This window comes from Sphaerodactylus townsendi, linkage group LG01 (genome assembly GCF_021028975.2).
Source record: "Sphaerodactylus townsendi isolate TG3544 linkage group LG01, MPM_Stown_v2.3, whole genome shotgun sequence".
NCBI classification, from domain to species: domain Eukaryota; kingdom Metazoa; phylum Chordata; class Lepidosauria; order Squamata; family Sphaerodactylidae; genus Sphaerodactylus; species Sphaerodactylus townsendi.
The window spans coordinates 25,516,613-25,524,881 of record NC_059425.1 but is presented as its reverse complement, the minus strand read 5'-3'; positions in this window follow the sequence as shown (position 1 = coordinate 25,524,881).

The following is an 8,269-nucleotide window of genomic DNA, read 5'->3' as shown; positions in this document are numbered from 1 at the left end:
CTCATCCAAATCGTTTATAGAAATATTGAAAAGTACCGGACCCAGAACTAAGTCCGATGGCCCTCTATTCAGATTAAATGCCATTGACAACTACTCTTTAACTGTAGTTCTCCAACCAGCAGTGGCGTAAAGTCAAGGGGGAAGGGCGGGATGGGGTGCACAATGCACCAGGCATGCACCAGTGCGTGGGCGTGGGCATGGCAGGGGCACAGGTTGTGGGCGTGCCCTGGGCACAGTTCCCTCTCGCTCCAGCCCTGCCAACCAGTTCCCTATTCACCTAACTATCATAGAGTCCAGTTCCCCAGTCCTCTAGTTTACTCATCAGGACATCATGATGAGTAAGTCTTTACTAAATCTGAAACAAGAATACAACATCAACAGAATTCCCTTGATCCAGCAAGCGTATCACTCACGTAAAGATATACTTTCCTGTGTGTATCTTTGTGGGCTGAGTCATTTGGAAGCAACCTTCAATTACTGCTGCTGATGGCTGTTTACTTGAGCAGGAGACAGAAATAAGACATACTGGAGTCTCCGACTGGGTCTTTTAATCAGCACAAATGCTGCAGTGGCATGGAGCCATCAGCCTGCTCAAAACAACCACGCGGAGAATCCAAATAAGCCCGAAACACCAGAAACAACCACAACATATTTGTAGTCAAGCTCTGCATTCAGCCAGAGTTATTCGGATAAATTTTGCTTCTTGGAGCCTGTTGCAAAATTCGGAGCTCTGCAGAACATGAGCTAAGCTGAAGATGCTGGGAATGCAGGGATGTCTGTCTGGGGAAGAACTGGAACTCATATGTGGAACTCAGCACTTATACTTGTTGAATTGCATTTTGTTCGCATTCACTCACTGTTAACAATGTGTTCAGATCTCACTGAATTCTATATCTTACGGCATAGGTGTCAAACTCGTGGCCCTCCAGATGTTATAGACTGGAGGACCGCGAGTTCGACACCTATGTCTTACGCTGTGTTCACTGATGCTCCCAATTTCGTATCATCCACATATTTAATGAGTAGTTCCTCCACATGGTGAGTGGGGATTGTATTATTTACAGCCATCTGAATCTATTTATTGGGGTTGGAGCTTACTGTTTTAATATTTATATTTAAATTTGTATTATTATTTTTCATGATTTTTTAAAATGTTGTAACCCGCCCTGAGCCTGAGCCTTATGGGGATAGGGAGGGATATACATTTAATAAAATAAATAAATAAAATAAACCTATGAGGACTAGAAACTTGTAATAATATGACTGGGAACAATCTGATTACATGCCTTATATTGAATCAGATCTCTGGTCTATCAAGATTTTGTCTACTGTAACTGGCAGTGGCTTTCCAGGATAGAGAGCCTTCATATCTTCTATTAGAGAGAGAGAGAGAGAGAGAGAGAGTTATCATCAAGTTGCTTCCAACTCATGGATCAACGTCCTACAACCCATGAATCAACGTCCTACAAGCTGGTTCTTTTAACTGAAAAGACCAGTGATTGGTCCTTGAATCTATTTATTGGGGTTGGAACTTACTGTTTTAATATTTATATTTAAATTTGTATTTAAATTCTGCCTGCAAACAGGGGCTCTGCCTTTGAGCCACAACTCCTGCTGCTAAAGTCCCTAGCGTTTATTTCTTGGTAAGGGAAGGGAAATCTAATATATAAATATTAACACCTAAGAATGGTAGGGAAATGAGAGTGACCTGTTCAGTCTCCTGTGTTATTTAGATGTGCTACAGAAATGGAAAGAAGAGTCGTTTCTAAGTGGAAAAATAGCACCTGATTTGCAGATCTGGAGAACCCAAATAACAGTGTGAAAATCACTTCTGGAAATGTCTGAAAGGACGTATTGTACAAATCAAATGGCACTTTTAACTCGAGCTGCCAAGGAGCTGGAGTTAAACGTGCCATTTGAAAAAGAGGGAGGAGGAGTCCTAAATGCGGTATTTGGTAAAAGGTCTGGAATCCATGCCCTATGAGGAGAGACTTAGGGAGCTGGCTACGCTTAGCCTGGATAAGCGAAGGTTAATTAGTGACATGATAGCCATGTTTAAATATTTGAAGGGATGTCATGTTGGAAGAGGGAGAAAGCTTGTTTTCTGAATGGTCATCTGTCAGGAGTGCTTTGATTGTGGATTCCTGCATAGCAAGGGGTTGGATTTGTTGGCCCTTGGGGTCTCTTTCATCTCTATGGTTCTATGACCCCATGGGATTTTCTAGGCAAGAGATCAGCAGACATGATTTGCCATTGTCTACTTCTGCATAACAAACCTGGACTTCCTTGGTGGTCTCCAAACCAAGTACTAACCATGACCCAACCTTGAATCATAGAGTTGGACGAGACCACAAGGGCCATCGAGTCCAAACCCCTGCCATGCAAGAAGACACAATCAAAGCACAGATGGCCATTCAGCCTTTGTTTAAAAACCTCCAAAGAAGGAGACTCCACCATTCTCCAAGGCAGCCCATTCTACTGTCAAACAGCCTTGCTTCCGCTGCGCTATCAGGCCCTGCTTAGTTTTTTTTGGTGGGGGGGGGGGAGTGGTTGGGCTGATGCCAGGGCAAGCGGGAGGGCGCCTTGCTGCCACAGCCCCACCAGACCCTGCTTGTTCTTTCATGGGGAAGAGAGAGCAGGTGGGGGACTGGAATGCCAGGCCCTGATGGAATGTGTGGCACTTGGTTGGAAGGGAGTTGGTGCCATGAATGTTATTCTTAGTGAATTATGTCTTAGAATTTGCTTTACTGTGTTAAGAGTTCGAGTTCACCTTGTTTATTTCCCATGCTCTGTGCATTAGTGAACATCTGAGACCCTGGTTCATCCCCCCTGGCTGCTTATTTTGGGCTTTTTCCCGCCCACTGTTGGGTTCTGAACTATTTGCTCACTTGGGCTATTATTTCTAGCACTTGATGAACTCCTGTCCTCTTGAATGCTGCCTCCCTCCCCACAGATAACTCTGTTTAAAGCAGTGGTTCCCAAACTTATTTGGCCTACTGCCCCCTTTCCAGAAAAAAATATTACTTAGCACCCCCTGGAAATTATTTTTTTTTAATTTTAATAGCAATTAAACAGAAAGATATATGTATTAATGTTTCTACCTGTGGCCATCACCGCCCCCCTGGATCGCTGCAGCACCCACCAGGGGGCGGTGGCGCCCACTTTGGGAATCACTGGTTTAAAGCCTTCCTGATCAGGTTTGTGAGCCTCCTAGCAAAAACGTTCCTACCTACGGCCATGAGGTACAACCCACCCCTTGCCAGTAGTCCATCTTCATGAAACCTCAAACCATGGTCCAAGAAGCCAAAACTTTCCTGGTGGCACCCCCTGTGAAGCCAGCTGTTCACCTCCACAATTCTTCTTTCCCTCCCTGGGCTGCGTCCTTCAACTGGGAGTAGAGATGAAATGATGACCTGCGCATCCTTCAGCTTCCCTCCCAGAGCCTCCAAAACCCTTGTGATGTCCCAAAAGCTATGTCTTACAGTGCCAGTTGTTCCCACACAGATCAAAAGGAAGGAATTACAGTCTTGACAAGTCTTGTCAGCCTCTCCGCGACATCATGGATTTTTTTCTTAGGACGACAGGACAGTGCACCTCTCGAGACATCTTGTCAGGCCTGCATATCACTGCTTCTGTCCCCCTCAGCAGGGAGTCCCCTTCCACCAACACATACCTCCTTGAGGTTTGGGGGGCATTCCATGGACTGAACCTGTTGTCACTTGCACATTCTCCAAGGACTGATTCTGTTGATCATGTGCCTGTTCCTTATCATCACTGGCAAGGGAGAGAACTTCAAATCGATTCTGGAGCTTCAAACTCACAGAATGCTCCCTGGTCCCGCTACTTCTATGTGCCACATTCCTCCAAATACCCACTCCTGTGTTTGAGAGCTGCCCTCCTCCTCAGAGAAATGTCCAGTGTGTTCCCCAGCAAGTACCGTCTGCTCAACACTTTCCAGGAAAACCACATTCTTCTTAATATGCTGAAGAGTAGATGCTTGCACCTCAAACTGCTGGACCTTCTCTTCCAAGAGGGCAAACCATTTCCACTTGCTGCAGGAAAACTACCCACATCCTCTGGCAAAAAAAACAAACAAACATACCACAGCTGTTGCAGGTGACCGCAGCAACTCCCTAGCCATCCATATTTGGTAGCCTTAGATAACAGTCTTAAATAGGCCTCCCTTTCAAAAAGTCCCCCTCTAAACTCCGCCACAAAATTAGTGTTAGCCTTCCCTGTTAGTCAAGCTCCTGCTCACGGAGTTCAAGGGACTAAGCCTTAATGGCTGAGGCCACTGCCCCAAACCAAGGCCCCTTCCGCACACGCAAAATAATGCGTTTTCAAACCACTTTCACAACTGTTTGCAAGTGGATTTTGCCATTCCGCACAGCTTCAGAGAGCACTGAAAGCGGTTTGAAAGTGCAGTATTCTGCATGTGCGGAATGAGCCACAGTCTCTCTAACTGACCTTCTACTACTCTCTCCTGAAAGACTGGTTTTTAGTGCTAAAGCTGCCACAGGCTCTCACAGATTGCTCAAAAGAGCTGGATGGCAGTTAAATAGTGCAGGTGATTCACCGGAAGCCCTGCCTCTAAGCCTGAGGCAAGCTCATGGTCAAAAACAAAAGAAAGCCCACCACACAAACAAAAACCCTCTCCAGCCCTCCAAAACCACACAGTCCTCAAAAAATAAAACCACAAGCCCTCAAAAAACACACACAGTTAAAGACTTATATTTAAAAGTTTAAAGGCAACACCCCCCCCCCCAAAAAGTCAGATCTTATGTTTTGCTTTACTGTTCTGCTCCCTCTCAGAGATTACGGTGTGTGCTGCTGCCTCTCAGAGATTTCTCAAAGGAGCTGGATGCAGTTAACAGGTCCTGGTGGTTCACCAGAACTGCCCCACCTCTGAGGCAAGCACACAGCCAAAAACAAAGAAAAGCCCCCACAATAACAAAAGCCCTTCCCAGCCCTCCAAAACCCCACACAAGCCCTCCAAAAACACAACCACAAGCCCTCGAACACAAACACACAGGTGACGACTTGTATTGAAAGATTTAAGAATACCCCCCCCCAAAAAAAACAAAGTTCACCTTTTGCTCTCTGTCCTACTCCCTTGTGCTGCCTCTCAAAGACTGCTTAGCTTCTGAGATGACTGGGCTAGCCTGAGCCATTCATGTCAAGGCACAGTGGTCATTTACTGGTTTAAAAAAACCTGCTTAATTTTTTAAAACTTTCTATCCCACCTTTCCCCTCAATGGGGATGAAAAGAGGCTTATATCCTTCTCCTCTCCATCAATGTATCCTCAAAACAACCCTTTCAGGTAGGCTGTGTGTGTGTGTCTGTCTGTGTCTGTCTGGCCCAATGTCACCCACAGAGGTTCCATAGTAGATGGGGGAATTTGAAGCTGGGTCTCCCAGATCCTAGCCCAGCCCTCTAACCATGACACCACATTGACTCTTCGCACCTGTAGGCGATCAGGACTCAGAAAATTGGGGTGAATGGGTGTGATTCTCAAGCAGACGTGAGCCCCAGCATCACCGCTAACCTCCCCTCCCCCCAAAACAACAACAACAACAAGGGAATCAACCCTTGTCATTTTGTTGCTGAAACAAACATGCAGCCCAAGGCCTGGCAGAAGAGGCCAAAAATAGAACAGAATGTGACCTGGCCACTTTCCCACCCTGATCCCTCTTGGGGGATAGGAACACAAGGCCGTGCAGCAGCTGCTCTTCATAACTCACTCTGGAAAGGAGGAGGGAGATTGTGGGCCTTGACTTGTGCAGTAGGTGGAGGCTGAGCGCTACTGAAGGAGACGGGGAAGGCAAAAGATGGCTTGCGGCCCAGATAAACCACCTCAAGGGGCCTGATCCGGCCCCCCTGCTCTAGCCTACGAAGAACTAGGAACAGGCAGAGTTCTGCAGTGTAGCTGGGTTCAAATCTCAGCTCACTGGGAGGCCCAGCCGCTGCCATGTTATTTGTGGGAATGAGATGAGGGAATCCTGCTAGGAACTGCTTTGTGGGAGTGAGGGCTCAGTGGCCCCTGGAGTCTCCAGTTAAAAGGATGCAGGTTGCAGGTGTCGAGAAAGGCCTATCCATCCCCTTGCAGAGATCCCAGAGTGATGCTGTCAGTTAGAAAACAGAGTGCCCAGGCTAGATCAGTGGTCTTCAACCTTTCCAGAGCTGAGACCCCACTTGGGCTACACAATCACTTGATATTAAGAGTCACATGACAGGAAGAAGGGTTGACTTTTATACCCTGCCTTTCTCTACCTTTAAGGAGTCTCAGAGTGACTTACAATCACCTTTCCTTCCTGTCCCCACATTGTGAGGCAGGTGGGGCTGAGAGAGTTCTGACAGAACTGTGACTGGCCCAAGGTCAACCAGCAGGCTTCATGTGTAGGAGTGAGGAATCAAACCTGGTTGTCTAGATTAGAGTCCACTGTTGTGAACCACTAACCACATTGAGTCTTTGAAGAGGCTCAGAGCTATGATCACACTGGTGGCAAGGCCAGGTCTGTGGGTGGTAGACAAGAGAGGTGTGGACAGGAAACAAAAGTCCAGGCACCGGGATGTGTTCCACAGTGAAGGGCAAGACAGAGCCCTTGAGAAACTACATCTCCTGATACTACCCCAAGATACTACCCCTGCACTCTTCTGGAAGCAACCTCCTGTAAGTCCTTGGCCTAAGGTAGGGGTGTCCAACCCTGGCGCATCAGATGTTCATGGACTACAATTCCCAGCAGGGGCTGATGGGAACTGTAGTCCATGAACATCTGAAGCGCCAGAGTTGGACACCTCTGGCCTAAGGGATGTCCAGCTAGCTTTAATGAGGGCCAGGGCAGTGCTGGCCCTGGTCCCAGCCTGGAGGAACTCTCTGCCATCTGAGATCCAGGCACTGCAGGAGGTGGTACAGTTCTGCAGGGCCCGCAAGGCAGAGATGTTCTGCTGTGCCTATGGTTGAAGCAGCTGTGGCCGTTCCAGGTGGACTGCCCTCCCCTTCCCCTCCTCCCCCCGATTTTAGTCTATTCTCATTATATTTTGTCATCTCTTGTAGGACAGTGTAATAACGCCAAAGTTTTAAAATTATTAAGATGTGGATTTGAATTATATTAGGCTTGGATTTTTATCATATTGTATGTTTGCACATAAGCCGCCCTGAGTCTGGCCTTGGCTGGCATAGGGACAGATGTAAGCTGAAATAAACTAACTCTTCTCCAGCCGCCAAGTCACCTTGCTGCACCGTCCTATGGGTCTTCTCAGTGCGTCTAGTAGTCATAGAGGCCAGAAGGATGGGGTGCATGCGCAGCGGGAAGCAGCTCCTTCTACATAAAAGCAGAAACAACAAAGACATGGCTTGAGAGGGGCCCATAAAGCAGAAGTTGAGCTTCCAGGACCCACTCAAGGGCTGAGGCCTGCAGGCTGAAGACCAGTGAGCTAGACAGCCCGTCCAGAAGTACAAAGAATCAAGAAAAAGTCTGCTGGACCCTGTGCATTAACACCTGTTAGGTCTTGACCCTTGAAGCAATAAACGGACTCTGCATTGTCGATCAGTAGTGTTTATTGAAAGGCAACGAAGCATCCAGCTTGGAAAACCAGTTCTGCTGAAACTGGTTTTTGCTAGCCCCTTTATCCAGAAGTCAATTTCCCCTCCAGTTTTTCCAAAGAATGGGAGAAAGAAGTCTTCCGGAGCTTAGGCGCCCCAAGGTCGTGGTAGATAGAGATAAAGCTACCTGGCCTCCTGCCAGGGGTGGAGCGAGGGGAAACTGCACCCAGGGTTCGCGCATGCCGTGCACCCCTGCCGCAGCGCCACCCACCCCAGCACATTGCGTGCGCCCACGTCCCGTTGGTGCTACGCCACTGCCTCCTGCCCCCACAGACAAGGGAAACATCCCCTTTTCCCACGGGACTAAGAGTGTCAGGGTGAGCCTAGTTCAGTGGTTCTCAACCTTCCTAATGCCGCAACCCTTTAATACAGTTCCTCATGTTGTGGTGACCCCCAACCCTAACATTTATCCATTTTACAGATGGAGAACACTGATGCAGAGAGTCTTAGGCGACCCCTGTGAAAGGGTCGTTCAACCCCCAAAGGGTTCCCGACCCCCAGGTTGAGAACCACTGGCCTAGTTATCTTACTTAATGTGTGAAGCTATAAAGAAAAGATCAAGGAAAGAATGTCCCCCTTACAGCAGTGGTAACATACAGCAGGCTGTGGTTACAAATATCTTGTGGCAATTACACTGAGTTAGGAATGGATCTCAATCAGCCAGA